The 21,443-nt window shown below is 35.9% G+C and overlaps 1 non-coding gene across 1 annotated transcript; it reads right to left on the reverse strand.

The window, feature by feature from the left end:
- Positions 1–19,828: 19,828 nt before the first annotated feature.
- Positions 19,829–19,944, reverse strand: LOC135278103 (U5 spliceosomal RNA). The gene has a single exon (XR_010345663.1). It is a non-coding gene; the product is annotated as a U5 spliceosomal RNA (small nuclear RNA).
- Between the last annotated feature and the right edge of the window lie 1,499 nt (positions 19,945–21,443).

Below are 21,443 nucleotides of genomic sequence, written 5' to 3' on the forward strand. Positions count from 1 at the left end.
ATATGAAAAAGACACATGCACCTGTATGTTTACAGCACACAATTTGCTATGGCAAAGATATGGAACCAACCTAAGTGCTCATCAACCAGTGAATGAATAAAAAAATGTGGTATACATACACCACAGAGTATCACTCAGCCATAAAAAGGAATAAAAGAATTTATTTTGCAGCAACTTGGATGGAGCTAGAGGCCATTATTCTAAGTGAAGTATCTCAGGAATGGAAAACCATATATTGTACATTCTCATTTACAAGTGGGAGCTGAACTACGAGTATGCAAAGGCATAAGAATGATATAATGGACTTTGGGGACTTGGAGGGGAAAGGTAGGAGGGGAGTGAGTGATAAAGTAATACATATTGGGTACAATGTACACTGCTCAAGTGATGCGTACACCAAAGTCTCAGAAATCACCACTAAAGAACTTATCTATGTTACCAAAACTGGCTGTACCCCAAAACTATTGAAATAAGAATATCAGTACAATGCTGTTATGGTTACTGTAGCCCTTGTAGTAAAGTTTGAAGTCAGGTGACATGACACTCCAGCTTTTTTCTTTTTGTTTAGGGTTGCTTTGGCTATTCAGGCTCTTTTTTTGGTTCCATATGAATTTTAAAATAGTTTTTTTCTATTGTGTGAAGAATTTCATTGGTAGTTTAATAGGAATAGTATTGAATCTGTAAGTTGCTCTGGGCAGTATGGCCATTTTAATGATACTGCTTCTTACTATTTATGAATGTGGTATATTTTTCCATTTGTTTATGTCTTTGATTTCCTTGAGGAGTGTTTTATAATTCTTATTGCAGAAAATTTTCACCACCCTGGTTAGTTGTATTTCTAGCTATTTTATTATTTTTGTGGCAATTGTAAATGAGACTGCTTTCTGATTTGGCTCTCAGTTTGGCTGTTGTTAGTGTATAGGAATGCTAGTAATCTTGTTTTTTTTGAAGTGGGGTCTCACTCTGTGGCCCAGGCTGGAGTGCAGTGGTGTGATCTCAGCTTACTGCCATCTCCACCTCCTGGGTTCAAACAATTCTTGTGCCTCAGCATCCCAAACAGCTGGGACTACAGGCATGCACCACCACACTCAGATAATTTTGCTCTGGTTAGGACTTCCTATGCTACATTGAAAAAAGAACAGTTGTGTAGAAAAGAGAACAGTTATACACTGTAGGTGGAAATGTAAATTAGTTCAACCATTGTAGAGATGGGGTTTCACCATGTTGGCCAGGCTGGTCTCAAACTCCCGGCCTCAAGCAATCCGCCTGATCCCAAAGTGTTGGATTTTATGTACATTGAATTTTGCCTTCTGAAACGTTACAGAAGTTGTTTACTAGCTGAAGGAGCTTTGAGCCAAGGCTATGGGATTTTCTAGATACAGAATCATGTTGTTTGCAAACAGGGATAGTCTGACTTCTTCTCTTTCTATCTGGATGCCCTTTATTTCTTTCTCTTGCCTGATTGCTCTGACTAGAACTTCCTATACTATGTTGAATAGAAGTGGTAAGAGGGGGCATCTTTGTCTTGCACTGGTTTTCAAGGGGAATGTTTCCAGCCTTTGCTCATTCAGTATTGTTTACTGTGGGTTTGTCATAGATGGCTCTTATTATTTTGAGGTGTGTTCCTTCAACACCTAGTTTATTGAGAGTTTTTAACATAAAGGGGTGTTGAATTTTATTGGAAGTCTTTTTCTGCATCTATTGAGATAATCATGTTTTTTGTTCCTTACACCATATGCAAAAATCAACTCAAGATGGATTAAAGATTTAAATGTAAAACATAAAACTAAATCCTGGGAGACAACCTAGGCAATACCATCCCAGCCATAGAAATGGGCAAAGATTTCATGACAAAGAAACCAAAAGCAACTGCAACACAAGCAAAAAAATGACAAATGGGGTCTAATTAAATGTAAGAGCTTCTGCACAGCAAAAGAAACTATCAACAGAGTAAACAGACAAGCTGCAGAATGGGAGAAAATATCTGCAAACTATGCATCCAACAAAGGTCTAATATCCAAGATTTATAAGGAACTTAAACAAATTTACGAGAGAAAAGCAAACAACTGCATTAAAAAGTGGGTAAAGAACGTGAACAGACACCTTTTAAAAGAGGACGTATATGTAGCCAACAATCATATGAGGAAAAGTTTAATATCACTGATCATTAGATAAATGCAAATCAAAACCACAGTGAGATACCATCTTACACCAGTAAGAATGGCTATTAAAAAAAAAGTCAAAAAATAACAGATGCTGGCAAGGTTGTGTATGAAAAGAGAACACTTATACACTGTAGGTGGAAATGTAGATTAGTTCAACCATTGTGGAAATTAGTAGAGTGATTCCTCAAAGAGCTGAAAATAGAAATATCATTCAACCCAGCAATCCCATTATTGGGTATAAACCCAGAGGAATATAAATCATTCTACCATAAAGACAATTGCACGCAGATGTTCATTGCAGCACTATTCCAAATAGCAAAGAATGGAATCAGCCTAAATGCCCATCAATGACAGATTGGATACACTGTGGTAGATATACACCATAGAATCCTATGCAGCCATAAAAAAGAATGAGATTATGTCTTTTGCAGGAACATGGATGGAGCAGGAGGCCATTATCCTTAGCAAACAAATGCAGGAACACAAAAAATCAAATACCTCATGTTTTCACTCATAAATGCTCATGAAACAAAGAAGGGAGCAACAGATACTGGGGCCTCGTTGAGGGTGGAGGGTAGGAAGAAGGAGGGGAGCAGAAACAATAACTATTGGTTACTGGGGTTAATACCTGAGTGATAAAATGATCTGTACGATAACCCCCCATGACATGAGTTTACTTATGTAACAAACCTTCACATGTGCTCCTGAAACTAAAACAAAAGTTAAAAAAAATCCCAAATTAACAAAAAATAAAAATTAAATTAAAATTAAAACAATGGGTAAGTTTAATTTCATCAAAATTAAAGACTTTTGCACTTCAAAGACACCACTGAGAAAATGAAAAGACAAGCCACACAAAGTGAGAAAATACTTTCAAAACATATTTCTGGTAAAAGGCTTTTTTCATTATGTATATGTGGAGGGAGCATGACAGTTGGTGCATGATCGTAGGGGCTCCTCCATTGCAGCTCACCACCAGTCAGGCATGGTCAGCTAGCTTAGAAGCTATGAGGTGGCCCCCAGGGCACCTGAGACTGCCCTAGAAGCAGGCACAGCCAGGCTGGGGCCCCAGGAGAGGCCGGACGATCAAAGGATGCTCAGGTCAAACTGGTCCCCTCTGATGGGCAAGACTGCCCTGCAGAGTTCAGGTCTGACAGTTCCCCTAAGACTAACATCTCCTATGGGAGCCTATTGAGCCTAGATGGCTAGCTGTCCCTGATGGTGCTCTGGTACAGATGCTCCTACACCAAATCCTCTGGTCTCCACATCAGCTGGCCTGCTGCCCCTACCACTTCTCTAGGCAGATCTCCCTGCCAACTCGAGTGACTGTAGTGGTCAAGGAGTCTCTGCCTGCTGGGGTTCCAGAGGCCCGTGGTGAGAGTGGGTTGCTCCTTGCCACCCATTCCCCCAGAGCTGTTTGGGGCCAGGAACATGTCGCAGTGCACAGTAGCTCCATGTGTCGTTCCCAACTTTCTCCCACTTCCATCCAGCTTCTGTCTTCCCTTTGTCAGTAGAGTTAGTAGGAAAGTTAGTTAGTAGTTCCCTTAGGACAGCTAGCCATCTAGGCTCAGTGCCTTGCCCTTGAGGATCTGTTAGGAGCACTCCAGTCATCTCGGTCCCTCAGTGGGAGCTGTTTCACCTGCCTGCAGGTAAAAATGCAAAATGGTACAGTCGCTATGACAAGCACTTTGACAGTTTCTCACAAAGTATACAATTCCACTCATAGAGACCAAAAAGAAGTGATAATATATATCCACATAAAGACTGAGATATATGTAACTTGGTACATATCCACATATATGTACTCAAATGTTCATAGCAGCTTTATTCATAGTAGTCAGAAACAAAAAAACAATTCAAATGTCATTGGGTGGTTAAAAAAAGTAGCACATTCATAAGTTGGAATATTATTCAGAAATAAGAAAGAAAATCTACTGATATACTCAACAACATCCATAAATTTCTGAAGTGTTATGCTATCCTAAAGAAGTCATACATGCAAGTGTACCTAAGGCTAGTTCCATTTATGTGACGTTCTGGAAAAGGCAGAGCCATAAAGATAACAGACAGCTAAGTAGTTGCCAAGGATGGCAAGGCAAAGGGGCCCAAGGGTAACTTTCTGAGTGATGGAAATTTTCTATTTCATGGTTATGGTGGTGGGTATACAATGATATACATTTGTCAAAACTCATCAAAGTCTACACTTTATACTTAATTGCATGTAGACTTTATCTCAACAAAGCTGATTTAAATATTAATCCAGGCTGAAGTTTTATAAAATTCAAAATCTAAACCAAATCAGTACGTATGCATAACAATTTCCATGAGTATTCACCATTTATGTATCTGGTGTGGTTCTCGTCCTCATCAAGTAAAGATTAGGTAAACGATTTCAGTTAAAAGTGATTGACATTAACCATTTGCTTTATGTGAAAACATAGGCACTTTCTAGTCCTCCATTATTTTTCACTTCTATAGGTATCCAAATAATGGCAATTTTTTCATGTTTTCAAACCAATTGGAAATCCTTTGCAGATACATGAGTAGAATCTAAGTAGAATCTTAGATTCATTTGGTTTATGAACTAGAAGAAATCTTGGTCATCAATTAGTCCAAAGTTTTCCCTTTGTAGAAACTTAAAATCCAGAGAGGTTGAGACATGTTCAAAGTAATATTGCTAATAACTCAAATAGCTCAGTCTAATACCCACTTCTGCATGCTTCCTTTTTGACAATATTTCATTTTACGTATTCTTTCAGAAAATATGACAATTTTTTTTTTTTGTCAGTAACTGTGGTGGACTCTCTCTGCCCTCTGCTCTAACATATATTTTTAATTCAGGTGAAATCACATAACATAAAATTAACCATTTTTAAACTAATGGACTCTTAAATCTTTTTCATTTAGGAAAACTCTACCAGTAGTGAATTTGTTTTGGTCTTTTCTTCTCATGGTACCATTGCACAGTGGGTGAAGATTGTCTTGTTCTTCCGCAGATACCTAGTAAGCATTTGCTTTTGTAAGTGTGTCCTCCTAGTCTGGGACTTTTGAACAAAATTGTGTTGCCCAGAATGGTGCTCTGTGCCTATTGCTCCTTCTGAGTAGTCTTTTAAGGCTAATATTCCATGTAGTGACCTTCCCTCACACCCTAGAATTTGGAATTATCTCACCTCCTTCTTGCAAAATATCTGATTATTACCTCTGCTTCACATCTGTAAGTTATAGAATAACCAACCTATACCATTGTAAAGATATGGGAATAACTAGAAAACTGGGTTCCTAACTCCCTTCTCCTTAATCCCTCCCTTCATCTAAAACTGTAAGCATCTTTCAACAGTGGTAAGAGATTTAAGATTTGTAGGTCTTGCCTAACTCTGAAAGGTTGTTTAATGCACTCAGAAGATTGTGACTATGTGCAGGGTGAACATGTTACCTGTCCAATCTTTTTTAAGTTCCCTGGATTTAGAAATAAGAGAGCAATAGTTTACTCCAGGGATATTCCTTTACAATCTCCTGAATTGAATGCGCTTGTTCTATTTCATAGGAGTTGAAATGGTGAAGAGGTTTTGATTTTGAGGTATGAGTGAATGCTTGTCATTTGACTATGCCCTCGAACTGAATTGGTTCTAAGGAGATGAACATGTGACCTGCTGAACTGCTGGCAGGTGGAAAACTAAAGTTATTCTTTCTCAGGAAAAAAGGTCAGGAAGGGTCCTTATTCATTAATCCAATGAAAATCTGGAATTCACTTTGGGAAATTTAGAAAATTAACCAAAAAAAAAGTGCGTATTTCTAATCTTTACATCCGTGTAACTCTCATTTGTTCTAACTCGCATTGAGCTATCAAATTTTGTGGCAAGCTATAAACTTGTTGAGTCATTAGCCTGCCTGGTTAATGGAGGAAAACTAAATTCCTGTTCCTGCATAATGACACTTATTCACTGTAGACATTTGCATCACTGGGAAACGATAAAATCTCATCCTTCATAATGAAGTTCTGGGCTGACAAAAAGGAAAATATAGTGTTGTGGGACAACTATGAATATAAAACAAGCTTAATAAAGAAATAGTGACAAATTATATTATGCAAAATGTAATGCAATAGAAAATGTTACTAATTCATTGGAAATGTCATAAATAATCTAAACAGTTTTTGACTGTCAAGGCCTTGAAAAATATATTCCCTTAAAATGAGGTGCAGAAGAGATGTCAATTTAATTGTCATCATATTTTGACACGCTTGGAGATTCCTATATTCAGCTTATTTGCTAAATTTAGATACTTGCTCACGATGAAATGAAGAGAGGAGCACAATTAACCAGTTTGCTGTTTTATTGTTGATCTGGCAGGAAAGCTGTTAGCATACTCAGGCTACAGGATTGCTGTTTTGGTTTTAAATCAATATTTGTATTATGTTATAATCAGTTTAGACAACTGTGCCTTTATGAAGTAGGCAAAATTTTAGATTTTGTATTTGAACACTGAGAAAAGACATTTGTCAAATCTGTAATATTACTAACCCTAAGTTGTAGCTTCTGGAAAAACTGTAGCCATCTCTTCTTAATCAATTTGACTGAGACCCTAGCTTAGAGTTGAAGGGCTCACAATGCTAGAAGGTAATTATTTCTCTTCTTCTCATAATGTATTTGCCACAGAATTGTCTCCTATTGTTACCAGTTGATACCTTATGAGTTTCTTTATTCTGATTTTACTCAGAAAGAATGTTCTCTCTCAGACATGCAGCCATCTTGCGTAGATTCTTTTTTTTCCCTTTTGCATTTTTGTCTTTGTTCTGAAGACTCTTAACTGGGGTCTGGAGGAGCATCTCAGAAGTAGAGAGATGACTTCAACATCTATAACATTTTGAAAGCATTTTTGTTTTACTACTGGATCATCAGGAAAGAAAATATTCTGTAGCCCAGCCCTGAGCCTTGCACAGATGCTTGCTCATATCATCCAAGTATGGGGCTCCCTACACAACCAGAGCAAGAGTGACCAGTAAGTCTGTCTTTTTATGCTGGTCATCATGAATAACTTAAAGAAGAAAGAACTCTCCATTCAGCTTATAGTGTGACGCCTTTCTTCTCCTATGAAATATTCTATTTTAGTACGCTTTGCAATTAAGCATGTGACTTACCCAAAATCTGTTCCTTTCCAAGCTACAGTTGAGGGTTGAGATTGAATGCTGTGAGCATTCTACATCAAAGATTCCACTGCTTATCAATCACAGCTTCCTTTATTTCCCATGGAGGCTTCTCAACATTGCCTTTGATGCAGCTCCACCAATCCATTGGCATTGGCATGTAAGAGGTCACCAATTTGTCATTTGGCCCTAGAGGGTAGGCTGTAATCCTGTCATATATAATTTTTAGTTCCCCATGAAACCCTGGGTTGTCATTGATGTCTTTCAAATTTATCATACACAAATAGTATATATGATACATATGACATAAATGTTCTATATATGAGATATTCATATATATATGAATCATATGTGATATGATGTAATGATACATATGATCGAACAAGGTATATATAATCCCATTTTGATTTTTCAAAAGTTGATATCTATTTCCCAAAAAACAATTTGGAGTTTTTTTGTTGAATTTCCAACATTTATTTTTAGTGCTTCTAAACATGTTTCTAAATTTATTATTCACATTTCCATGTAATTTTCCTGTCCCATTTATCAGTCAGTTGTAGCTCAATCTTTATGCTGTTTTCTTCATAAAATATCAGAAATGATTCTGGGTCAATATATTATTAAAAATAATCAATACATCAAGTTTTCCTGATTTTATAATTATTATTTCACTTATATATTCAATGCAAAGAATTAAAATGGAAACTTTTGTTTGATAAAAGACACTGTTAAGAGAATGAAGAGAGAACACACTAAGATAAAATATTTGCAAAACACATAACTGATAAAGGATTTGTATATGCAAAACTTACAGAGTAGTCTTAAAACTTAACAATCAGGAAACAAAAAATTCTATTTGAAAAATGGGCAAGAGAGTTGAACAGACATCTAATTGTAGAAGAAAGCAAATTAACTATAAAAATATGCTGAACATAATTATTCATTAGAGAAATATAAATTAAAAGAACAAGGTACCACAGCACACCTATTAGAATGGCCAAAATCCAAAACACTTTTAATGCTAAACGTGGGCAGGACATAGAGCAACAGAAACTCTCATTCATTGCTGGTGGGAGTGCGAAATGGTAAAGCCACTTTGGAAGGCAGTTTGACAGTTTCAAGCTTTTTTTTTCTCTTGCAAAGCTAAGCATGGTGGTAGCATATGATTCAGCTGTTGCATTCCTAGCTATTTATCCAAATGTGTTGAAAATTTATGTCCTCTCAAATAGCTGTACACAAATATTAATAGTAGTTTTATTCATAATTACCAGAATGTGGAAGCAATTAAGATGTTCTTCATAGGTGATCAGATGAACAAACTATGGTAAATCCATACAATGGATTGTTATTCAGTGCAGAAAAGAAATAAATTATCAAACCCTAAAAAGGCACATAGGAACTTTCAATGCACATTACTAAGTGAAAGAAGCCAATTTGAACAGTCTGTATACCATAAGATTTTAACAGAATAATATTCTGAAAAGCCATAACTACAGAAACAGTGAAAGAATCAATGGTTGCCAAATTTTTTGGAAGAGGAAGAAAGCAATAAATAAGTGGAACACAGGGGTGTTTTTAGTGAAATTAAAGTGTTCCATATAAGAAAGTTCATAGTTTGATTTTGGCAAAAGTTTGTTACATCCATAGGCTCCTATACGTCCTTAGAAGTAAACAGCCCTGAAAAGTAAAAGACGTTTCCTAGGTGAATGGTTAATTATGTACTGTATTCTTTCACTGAATAGAAAAATTTAGCAGAAAAAGGAGTTCATAAGCAGAAAAACAATAATGGTAGTTATGTATAATGGTAGATACATGAAGTTATACATTTGTCAAAACCTATAGAACTGTACAAAACAGAGAGGACCCCATTATAAATGATGAACTTTAGTTAACAATTACATATCAATATTGGCTCATTAATTGTAACAAATGTATTATACTAATGCAAGATGTTAATAATAATCAAAACTGTGCATAGGTGTGTGGGGAGAGGTGGTATATGGGAACTCTGTGTACTTTCTGCTCAATTTTTCTGTGAACTTAAAACTGCTCTAAAACAGTCTATTAAAAATGATGAGAACCCAAAATAATTATTATGTTAATTTCTCTTGATTCTGTGATTATTATTTCAGCTATTTCTCTCATGTGTTCTCTTTTATTTTTATTTACCTAGTACATTTTGACTTATTTTTAAGCTGTAAATTTGTATTCGAAAAACCATATATTTTTAGTGTTGCTAAATATTATGTGGATATCCTGTATTCTAGGCTCTAAGAACTTTTGTTCTAATTACTTGTAGTTTCACATATGCAGTACACAACTATGACAACAAGACTTAGATACATAAAATATTTATAAAGAATATGCAATCAGAACATATCAAGCAACTGTAATTGACTTCACCCTTTAGTTTCATATCAGATTGAGAATTTTCCTTACTGATTGATGCAAAGCAATGTGTAATCATGAGTGATTGATTGGAAGTCATTAATAATGATGTGCTGGGGAGCTGCCATCCCAACGAAACTAGAATATGAGTTGAGCTGATGGTAATGATTATCTCTGTTTCTAGTATACAAAGTTTGACCCTCAAAGAGCTCATGAACATTGTGATTCCACATACTGTGAAGTAAGTGGCATAATCATTGTGTGTTGGATTAACAATAGCTAACATTTGAGTGGTTACTACAAGCCAGGCACTGACAGAGGGCATGGATGGCATGGATCAACCATTTAATATTTTTAACAGTCCTATAAAGCAGATGCTTTTATTATTCCTGTTTTACAGAAGACAAGTGTGAGTCACGCAGATTAAGTTATTTGCCCAAACTAAATGAACAGCAGAACACCAATTTGAACTTAGTCAGACTGACTTTGATAGTCTCTTCTCCACTATTCTTCCAAATAATAGAAAGTATGGCCCCAGATGGTTAAGATTTAGATGCCCAAATTACATAGCCTAGTTTGTCTTTTAACTTTGGATATCTCAGGTTCAAAGCACTTCGTTTAACGTTTCTATGTGTCTCCATAAAAGACTCAATTTAAGAGGAGCTACTTACACGACTGTGCTCCTGGAAGAAAAGCAAGATCACAAGATATGCTGAGAAAAGCGAGCAAGATTGTGGGGTAGCTAAACAAACAGGTGGGAATCATGACTATAAAAAACACACCCCAACACTACTTATTTATTGGTCAAAGCCACTGTTTTTGGTTAATACATTAAAAATAATTTCTGGTGAATTTTAGTTTTTCAAATGTATTATTTGCAAACTCCTATATATTCTGAAGTGTTTCTAGATTGCTAGTTATATATCAGACAAATATATCTGGCAGAGACCTTTTCATAAGACTGAAGAGATTGAAATTCTTTTTCATGATAAATTGAAAGAACTGGAAAACAACTAGGAACAAGTACTGCAACTATTTTATTGTTTGAAGTTCACGGAATTCTAAATGTAATCTCACCACTCTTGCAGCATACAAAACACACACTCAAATGTGAGGAAGGTGGCCATTCTAAAAAGGCTAGAAGATCCTGTGAAATCAATGAACAGCATAGTCTTTGTGCAATTATTTTCACTTTCTTGTCTTAAAATGTGTAATGAGGTAAAGTTACATGTATCAATTCCCTGTAATTTACTTGAACTGAGATATAAGTATTTTAAATGTCAAGAGAGATGCAAAACTGTAAAGATACCAAGCTATTTTACAGAAGATGGCCATTATCATAAATTTTAAAACTTATGAACAGATATTCTTAGGAATGATTTTGGAACTAAAGATGACAAGAATTTTTCTCCTCTTTTGTGGTTGTAGAGATGAGAACATTTTGAATATTAAAGGAGAGAAGTGTTTAGAATGCCAAATGAGAGGGAAGTGAGATTATAGCAAGTTGGTGGTTAGAGAATTGACAGCCTAATGTAAGGCTTTTTCTCCACCTACCACAAAAGATCTATTCTAGACTTACCTTGGCTATAATTTTTTATTAAGTTAATCATCCTTGGTGTTCTTCTACAAGACACTATATTAATGCACCTAATATAATGTGCACTCATAGTGAATGCTCTATAAAGTTATCTGGGGAGAAACTGAAAAGTTGCTTTGGGGATGATAGCATATTAGAAAAAAGAAGGCGGCGGCTTCTTATTTGTCTCCCAATTATATGTTGTTTGGAACAATAAGACAGTATTTTTGAAAATTGCATATTCAGAAAAAAACTAGGCTTCTAAAAAAGTATAGAGTTTGCCCCAATGACTCATTAGTTATAAAGCTCAGTCCATAATGGGTAGTTAAGTTTGGATAGATTTTAAATTGTTTAATCCCGAGGGTAAATTGGAAAAGAAAACCAGGAAGATAGAGTCTGCATAAAGTAAGCAAAACTGGGCCAGACATGGTGGCTCACAAATCCCAGCTACTCAGGAGGCTGAGGCAGGAGAATAGCTTAAACCTGGGAGGTAGAGATTGTAATGAGCCGAGATCACGCCATTGCACTCCAGTCTGGGCAACAGAGTGAGACTCAATTTCAAAACAAAAACAAAGTAAAATTGTTCTAAAAATATAATATTTTAAATTGTTTGCTGTTAATAAAATTAAATGAGTATGTTGAAAAAATGCATTTCCTATTGTTATTACTTATAAAATTATATAGAATTACATATAACATTTATTTGTGTATGTATGTTTAAATTTTCATGGATTCATGAATGAAATTAAAGAAAGATGTTTACACAAGTTAAAGTATGACTTATACCTGGGAAAATGTTAAACACAATGATCAGCTCACATATGTTAAGCCTATACTGTATTTGCACAATATCTATATTTTGATTACTCCAAAGTGCTTTTCAACTGAATAGTATGATCCATTTTAATTATGCATAACTGGAAGCTGGAACACCTGTGACTTGGCCCAATTTACATGGAAAGTGATTGAAATTTTCCTGGTAGAATGAATTGTTATAGTCAAAATTTACTTCTGGCAGCTGCCTGTTCTCTCTCCCTGGGGGCATAGGAGTCGCAGGAAAGATTTCTGAGCCATCCCTAAGCCTCCCACAACTTACTTACTCACTGCTGGTCTAAGTTCTCTACAGTAGCCAACATTTTGGCTCAACAGATGTCAACTCCTTTTGCCTTTCACAGCCTGAATTTTCTGGCCTTTCATATAACATGTCAAAATACCAGAATTTGCTGTCATTTGCCATTTGAAGGCTGACAATGCCTCCATTCAAAGCAGATGGGCAGCATAGCTTCTGCTAGTGGAATGACCATCTAAATGGAAGATGCCTGGAGAAAGTAGAGCTCATGCTGGTGGAGGTGGCTCACTTCTGGTTTCACTATTTCCAGCTTTAAACCACTTTTTTCTTCAAGGAGGAGTAGAGGCAGTTTCGTGCTCTACCAAGCAATCATGTGCACTAAAAAGTGAAAAATATTAAATACATTAACTCAAATGCCTTGCAATACCAGTGTCATCTGAATGGGCTGAAGTGGAAGAAGAAAACATGTTGTTTAGTGAGACATGCACTCTTTTTTTTTTTTCACGAAATACAATTATTAACTCACATACAATACTCTGTACTATTTTACTATTATTTTTACCTATTTGAAAAACTGAAGGAATCAATTTGTACTTTTTTTTTTTTTTACCTGTTTTGACAGCAGCGTAAGGTTTCTGCACAGCTCTCTGGGAGATACCAAAGTATAAATATTATCCTGTCTGACATGGTATCTTATAAAACAGCAGAACAACTCTCTGACTGCTAACAATATTCACGGTCTATTGTATGTAAAAAGTGCTTATAAAATCAGGAAAAGAAAGCACCAGAGATTTTTGCTGTGGGTTTTCAGCCCCCGGCAATTTGGAGTTGACTGTAACCTTTACTTTTTTCCCTTCCAAAATGTATTCGCGTTGGGGTCTGTTGTGACATGTGCAATATCACCTTAATCTCTACATCATCACTTCTAGCGTGAAGACTTTGCTCTTCAAACAGAAATAACTACATTGTTATTGAAAACAAAATTACATTAGCTCAGAAGACTGAGCCCTGCGAGCCTGCTCTGGTATATCAATTTGAGGAAAAATCAGATATTGGTTATTCGATTTGGAATAAGATTGTTTTGGCAGAAAAAGATCATTTTAGGACATACCGGGAAAAATATGCTACTCATTATTATTTTCTTTTATTATAAAACAAGTACTACTAAAAAATATAAAACCTTATAGCTTCATGTACTTTATTTTATTATTTTATTTATTATTTTTATTTTTTCAGATGGAGTCTTGCTCTGTCACCCAGGCTGGAGTACAGTGGCACGATCTCAGCTCATTGCAATCTTCACCTCCCAGCTTCAAGTCATTCTCCTGCTTCAACCTCCCAAGTAACTGGGATGACAGGCAGGCACCACCATGTCCAGCTAATTTTTATAGTTTTAGTAGAGACAGGATTTCAAAATGTAGGCCAGGCTGGTCTCAAACTCCTAACCTCAGGTGGGTGGCTAAGATCCACCCACCTTAGCCTCTCAAAGTGCAGCTTTATGTATTTTAAGGAAACATTCTAAATATTCTGATGTGCTGAAATGCAGCTATGATCATATCAGAGAATAGATTGGAAGGTACACATTAACTGAGTGAGCATCAACATTTCTGAGGGGTTAGTGTTGTATTTCCCTTTGTTTTCTCATGCCTCCACATAATATCTGATTTATCATAGATTTTTATTAAATCTATTTAGTAATTAACTCATATTGAATCTTTACTCAGTGATTGAAAATATTGAGCTTCTCCCAATATCTTTGCATGTCTTGACTCATCTATTTCCTGATTTTCCTGTTTCTGCATGGCAAAATTCCATTTAGCAATACATTTATACTCTTAGTTATTTAAAAATGTACAATTAGGCTGGGCATGGTGGCTCACGCTTGTAATCCCAGCACTTTGGGAGGTGAGGTGGGCAGATCACGAGGTCAAGAAATCGAGACCATCCTGACCAACACGGTGAAACCCCATCTCTACTAAAAAATACAAAAATTAGCTGGGCGTGGTGGCATGCACCCGTAGTCCCAGCTACTCGGGCTGCTGAGGCAAGAGAATCACTTCAACTCAGGAGGAGGGGGAGATTGCAGTGAGCCGATATTGTGCCACTGCACTCCAGCCTGGTGACAGAGCGAGACTCTGTCTCAAAAAAAAAGTATGATTAAATTATTATTGAGCATAGTCACCCTGTTTTGCTATCAAATACCAGATCTTGTTCATTCTTTCTATATTTTTGGACCCATTAATTACCTCCATATCCCCACATCCCAGCTCTTGATTAATTCCAGAATCACTAGGATTTATTAAAGGCTCCATATTTGACCACAAACCACACAATGTGCTGGGAAAGCATTTGAGTTGTAGCTATTTGTGATAGATAGATAGATAGATAGATAGATAGATAGATAGATAGATAGATAGATAGATATGAAATAGAAATACTTGTTCAAGCATCAAAGAATAGGAACTTTCTATCTCCTATGGTCTCCTTCCCTCAGGTAGAAAGGAAAAACGACTCATGGCTTCACATGCAGTAATGAACGCTTTCTGCAAATAGGCTAAGTGCCACAGTTAGTCAATCAAAAAGGCAGGTGCATCTCCAGCAATCTAGAATGATTGTCTTTATCTTGGGTTCTCTGTGGTATTAATCAATTTACTCTAAAATTCGAATCTCTCCAAATTTGTCAAAATCAACTGTTTTGAAGTTAAAAAAGAAACTGAAAATGTTCTCCTTGTTCTCATAGCAAATCTATGCTGCATGACATAACTTATTAATGTATCACATTAACACTTCATAATATATTCATGTTTGCAAGTAGGATGTTTAATCATATAAATTCCTGTCTATTCAGGTTCTGTTTATAGTGAAACAAAAATGAGAACAGCAATCACAATGAGCTTATGCAATACTGTTAATATAATGACTTTGTTACTATATTATTTATTATTTATTGAGTTCTGGATGTTCTGATAATTAAAGTATGATATATAAAAATAGCAAAACTTCAGCTAAAACTCTAATCTCTTCATTCTCCAGCGTTGATGTTCCCCAGGGTTAAGTCCTATTTTGATAATGTATTGAGGAAAACAATAAGTCTGCCTCAGATTTGGTGGTGATATTGGGGAAAAAAACCTGGAAATTATTTTCCTCGTTGCCCTAGCTCCCATCCTATCTATTCCCTATTTTTAATTTTTCTCTCAAGGCCAGATCCAGGTTTTGTAGGACCTTAAGTTCACACAATTTTGGAATCCTTCTTGAAGAAGAGTACTGTATCTATCTGCTGAGGCTTCCGTGACAAAGTATTACAGACTGGATGGCTTAAAGAAAATAAATTTTTCTTACAGTTCTGGAGGCTGGAAGTCCAAGATCAAGGTAGGGATGGTGTCTGGCAAGACCTGTCTTCCTGGCCTGTACACAGCCACCTTCTGTCTCTGTGTCCTTGCATGATCTTTCCTCTGTGCATGTGCTGTTTGGCATCTCTCCCTTCTCTTAACAAGAAGCCAGTTGTGGCAGAACAGAGGACCACACGTATGATCTTATTTCACCTTAATCACCTTCCTATGTGATTGGGCTTAGGGCTTGAGCCTATGGATTTTAGGAGGGAAGAGGGGACATAATTCAGTCCATAATAAATACAAACTCATGAATACAAAAGTGGGTTTGCAAAAATAAAAGTGAATATTTATTCAAAATGAGAAAATACATTATAACAAATTGCTGGAGGCTTAGAGTTTTAATGCCATTCTGCTGAGATCTCTTTAAGTAGTTGCGTTAGTCTGTCTTGTGTTGTTATAAAGAAGTACTTGAGGCTGGGTAATTTATAACGAATATTGGTTTATTTTGGCTTACGAGTTTGTAGACTGTATAAAAAGTGCAGCATCAGCATGTTTCTGATGCAGGCTTGGGAAACTTTCAGTCATGGTGAGAGAAGGGGAGCCGGTGTGCCGCGTGGCAAGAGGGAGAGCGAGAGTGAGAATAGAGAGGTCCCAGACTCCTTTAAAAGAACAACAAGATCTTGGCTGAACTAATTGCCATGGGGAGGGCACCAAGTCATTCAAGAAGGATCTGCCTCCGTGATCTAAAAACTTCTCACTAGACCCCACTTCTAACACTGGGGATCCCATTTCAACAGGAACTGTAGAGGGACAAGCGTCCCTACCGTTTCAGTAGTTCTGCGGAAATACTTATTTAGAAATGTTGCCTGAATGTGAATCATCCTTCTCCTCTCCTGGAAACTCAACAAGCGGCAGCCAGAGGGACTGGTGCTGATGGGATCCCTGAGGTTGAAGCTGTTTGTTCTTTGGTAAATCCTCTTCTGCCTGTTAGAGATGTGCTAGTCTCTAATTTAGGGGAAGTAAAGAGAGGGGGAAAAAATAGAAAATATAAGGGGAAAGGATTAGGGAAAGTGGGACTGGGGGCTTGTATCTATTCCTTAGCCAGTACCATTTTCTCTAGCTCCTCCTACCTCATCACTGAAGTTCTTACTCCTGACCAGTGGTGAATCTAAAAAGGGCCCACAACTGCCATTTCCATGTTTTCACTAATAAAGAGAATGGGGGTTAACTTGGTTGATACAGGAGTCACGTTTTATTTTTATCTACTTTCATGTGTGACCAAAGATTTCTATTTGGTGCCAGAACTCTTCAAAGCAGCTCGAATTGTGTTTTTTGCATGATGCCAGATACTGTTCTCATTAGAACCAGGTAAAACTGGGATACCCTTGAAGGAATTGGCTGACTGGCAGATTTTTACTAGAGCCACACAGTGGTAATTAATGATACCACTGTGGTAAATAATTCACATTCTTTCACTTTTTCTTATAATTATCTTCTGACTTTTATGTATTTCTTACCAAAACTACATCTGTGGAGCTAGTAAACTACTTTGCCCAAATTTTTTGGTTAATTTACTTTATTTTCTTTCACTAAATTGACTAGTTGCTGCATGGAAATTATCAAACTGTTAAGTGGTTTTGCTGTCCAGACTTAATGTATTTGTCTTCACTCAATATAAGTTCTTTTTGATGTAAGAGGTCAGAACCCAATTCCAGCTGGCTTATGCAGAAAGCACCTTGGCTTCTGGAATCTAAAGAGAGATTGGAGGACACTCAGGCGTTTCCCTTATCCTCAAGAGAAAAGGTGGAGCTAAAGTGGGACACACACATTGCCAACCCAAGAGACTCTTGGTGCTTGTTATTTCCACTGCTCTCCATAGCCATCCTGAGAAACAATTATTTAAATGACTTGAATATTAGAGCTTAAGAATTCAACTGAGAATGAGAAAGAGAAAGAGAGAGATTCATCCTGGTGATTTTTATGTTTCAAAAAGCAAACCTACTAGTAAAGCATGTAGCCCAATTTAAGTCTTGTGCCTGTCTTTAGACCAATCAATTGTGATACTAGGGGTTAGGACACTAAGATTATTCTATCCTTTATGGGATGTCAACTCTTGATGAAACTACTGTGTTTAAGGTGGCAGTTTCATGCAAGAATATGATAGAAAGGAGGCTGGGTGTGTGTGGCAGTATCATGGAGAAAGGAAGATAAATCATGAAAATAACAGTAAGGATGCTGGACAGATGATCATATAAATGTCTACCTCACTTTTTTCATTGATATTATAATAATATTTCACCTTTCATTTTCAGTTTGAGCTTACTTTCCTAGTAATTTTTTTCAGATAAATGCATGTTAGATTCAGAATATTTTTTCAAACAGCTTAAGATTTTATTAAAAAGATATTTTTAAAACATAAGAAGTTTCTTTGGCTGGTAAAGAGTAATTATTATGTTTATTAAAATGATGACCATGTAACTTCCAAGTTATCTTATCCCATTCTGCAAATCTGCTCTCGTAGCTATATTGTTTTCAGGCTACTATTGGTTTCTGTTTTCAGATTGCCTTGATGAATAAAAGAGAATGTGAAATAAATGCCTTATTTCCCATTACTGAAAAGAAGAATTTCTGTATGACCTTCTTATTATTGCATCCTTGAGTTCCAGAGAAAAATAATGACAACTTATTATAGAATCTTTTACAATTTGAAATTTAATTTTTGTGTTTATGTAGAACACATTTACAAGGTATATTGATAATATCCAGGTAAACTAAGACATGCCAGCATTGCCTTTATCTGGTAAAATGCTCACATTTCCCATCAACTTTACTCAGACACTGATTTCTAACATATATTAAGACTAAACATACATAAACAACCATGCCAATCTGGGAGTTACTTTTAAGTTGCATAATATATTCCAGAATCTCATAGAAAGAAGCAATAGGTCAGTTGAGAACCAGAATAATCTAACTTTTCAAGGAAAATGCATGTTATCCTTTGTGGATGAATATTCATCAGCAATTGGCCTCTTTCCTTCCTTCCTTCCTTCTTTCCTTCCTTCCTTCCTTCCTTCCTTCCTTCCTTCCTTCCTTCCTTCCTTCCTTCTCTCCCTCCCTCCTTCCTTCTTCTTTCTTTCTTTCTTCTTTCTCTTTCTTTCTTTCTGTTTTGTTAAAAAATAATAATTAATGAAATAGACTTAGAGGGTACAAGCGTTGCTCTGTTACCTGGATATATTGCATATTACAGTCTGGGCTTTTAGTGTAGCCAGCACCCAAATAGTGTACATTGTATCCAACAGGTAATTTTCAGCCCTCACCCCCTTTGCCACTCTCCCACCTTTTGGAGTCTCCAGTGTCTATTATTCCACTCTGTGTGTCTATGTGTACCCATTATTTAGGCCTCACTTATAAGTGAGTAGATTCAGTACTTGAATTTGCTTCTGAGTTATTTCACTGAGGATAATGCCTCCAGTTCTATCTACGTTGCTGCAAAAGACATAATTTCATTCTTTATTATGACTGAATGTGTTTGTGGGTATGGTTCCTATCATCTATTGATGGACACTTTGGTTGATTCCGTAACATTGTTGTTGTGAATAGTGTTGAATTAAACATACAAATGCAGGTATCTTTTCATATAATGATTTGTTTTCCTTTGGATAAATAACCAGTAGTGACATCGCTAGTTTGAATGGTAGTTCTATTTTTAGCTCTTTGAGACATGTCCATACTATTTTTCATAAATGTTATACTAATTTACATTCCTACCAACAATGTATAAGCATTTCCTTTTCTATGCATCTTGCAAATGTCTGTTTTTAGACTTTTTAGCAATAGTCATTTTGACTAGTGTGATATGGTATCCATTGTGATTATAATTTTCATTTCTCCCATGAATAGTGATGCTGAGCACTTTTTCATATGTTGCCCACTTTATATGTGCTTCTGAGAAGTGTTTGTTCATGTTTTTGCCCACATTTTGATGGGGTTATCTGCATTGTTGTCGTTTTGTTTTGTTTTTCTTGTTGTTTGAGTTCCTTGTAGATTCTGGATGTTAGTACTCTGTCAAGTGCATAGTTGCTAATATTTTCTCCCATTCTGCAAGTTGCCTGTTTACTCTTCTTGATTATTTCTTCTTCTTCTTTTTTTAATCGCCCTGCAAAAGCTAGGCCTCAAAAAATTGGATTCAGACTCAGAATTGTTCCTCTCCATGGAAATCTTTGGTAAAAGGCGAAAGAGTTATATGATTTGAAGAGAAACTAGAGTATCTCTTGTTGATTATTTCTTTTGCTGTTCAGAAGCTTTTAATCCCATTTGTCTATTTTAATTTTTGTTGCATTTGCTTTTGAGGTTTTAATCATAAATTTTTTGCTTAGGCCAATAACCTAAAGAGTTTTTCCTAAATTTTCTTCCAGGACTTTTATATTTTCAGGTCTACATTTAAGTTTTTATTCTATCTTGGCTAATTTTTTATATGGTGAGAGATATGGGTCCAGTTTTATTCTTCTGCATACGATTATCTAATTTTCTCAGGATCATTTATTGAATAGGGTGTACTTTCTCCAGTGTATACTTTTTTCAACTTTGTTGAATATCAGTTGGTTGTAAGCATATGGCTTTATTTCTGGATTCTGTATTCTGTTCCATTGATTTATGTGTCTATTTTTATAGCAGTACCATGCTGTTTGGTTACTGTCATCTCATAGTATAATTTGAAGTCAGGTAATACGATGTCTCCTGCTTTATTCTTTTGCTTAGAATTGCTCTATTTGAGCTCTGTGGATTGTCTCTTCATTTAGGTGATTGCTACCTTTGCTGTGCAGAAGCTTTTTAACTTCATTTCATCCCATTTGTCCATTTTTGGTTTGGTTGTCTGTGTTTGTGGGGTATTACTCAAGAAATATTTGCCCAGATCAATGTCCTGAAGAGTTCCTTCAAAGTGTTTTGTAGTAGTTTTATAGTTTGAGGTCTTAGATTTAAGTCTTGAATCCATTTATGGCAAGAGATAGGAGTTAAATCTCATTTTTCTGTTGATGAATATCTAGTTTTCCCAGCACCATTTATTGAAGAGACTGTCTTTTCCTCAGTGTTGTCACTTGGTACATTTGTCAAAAATGAGTTCACTGTAGGTGTGTGTATTTGTTTCTGCATTTCCTATTCTGTTCCATTAGTCTATGTGTCTGTTTTTATACCAGCACCATGCTATTTTGTTACTATAACACTGTAGTGTAATTTGAAGTCAGGTATTGTGATTACCCCAGGGTTTATTTTTCTCTTTTTACTCAGGGTATCTTCAGATATATTGGGTATTATGTGGTTATATATAAATTTTGGGATTTTTTCTATTTCTGAGAATGCCATTGGTATTTTGATAGGGACGGAAATGAATCTATAGATTACTTTGAGTAGTGTAAGCATTTTAGCGATAATGATTCTTTCAGTCCATTAACATGGAAAATCTTTCTATTTTTTGGTGGTTTCTTCAATTATTTTCATCGGTGTTTTATAGTTTTCATTGTAAGATCTTCAACTTCTTTAGTTAACTTAATTCCAGATATGTAATTTTAACTGTGGCTATTGCAAATGGGACATTATTTTATTTCCTTTTCAGATTGTTCACTGTCGGCATATAGAAATGTAACTGATTTTCACATGTTGATTTTGTATCCTACAACTTCACTGAATTGATTAGTTTTAACAGTTTTTTTTCTGGAGGCTTCAGGTTTCCAAATATAAGATCATATCATCTGCAACCAGGATACTTTGA

This window comes from Aotus nancymaae, unplaced genomic scaffold (assembly GCF_030222135.1).
Source record: "Aotus nancymaae isolate 86718 unplaced genomic scaffold, 86718_ANA_hifiasm-v0.15.2.pri h1tg000036l, whole genome shotgun sequence".
NCBI classification, from domain to species: Eukaryota; Metazoa; Chordata; class Mammalia; order Primates; family Aotidae; genus Aotus; species Aotus nancymaae.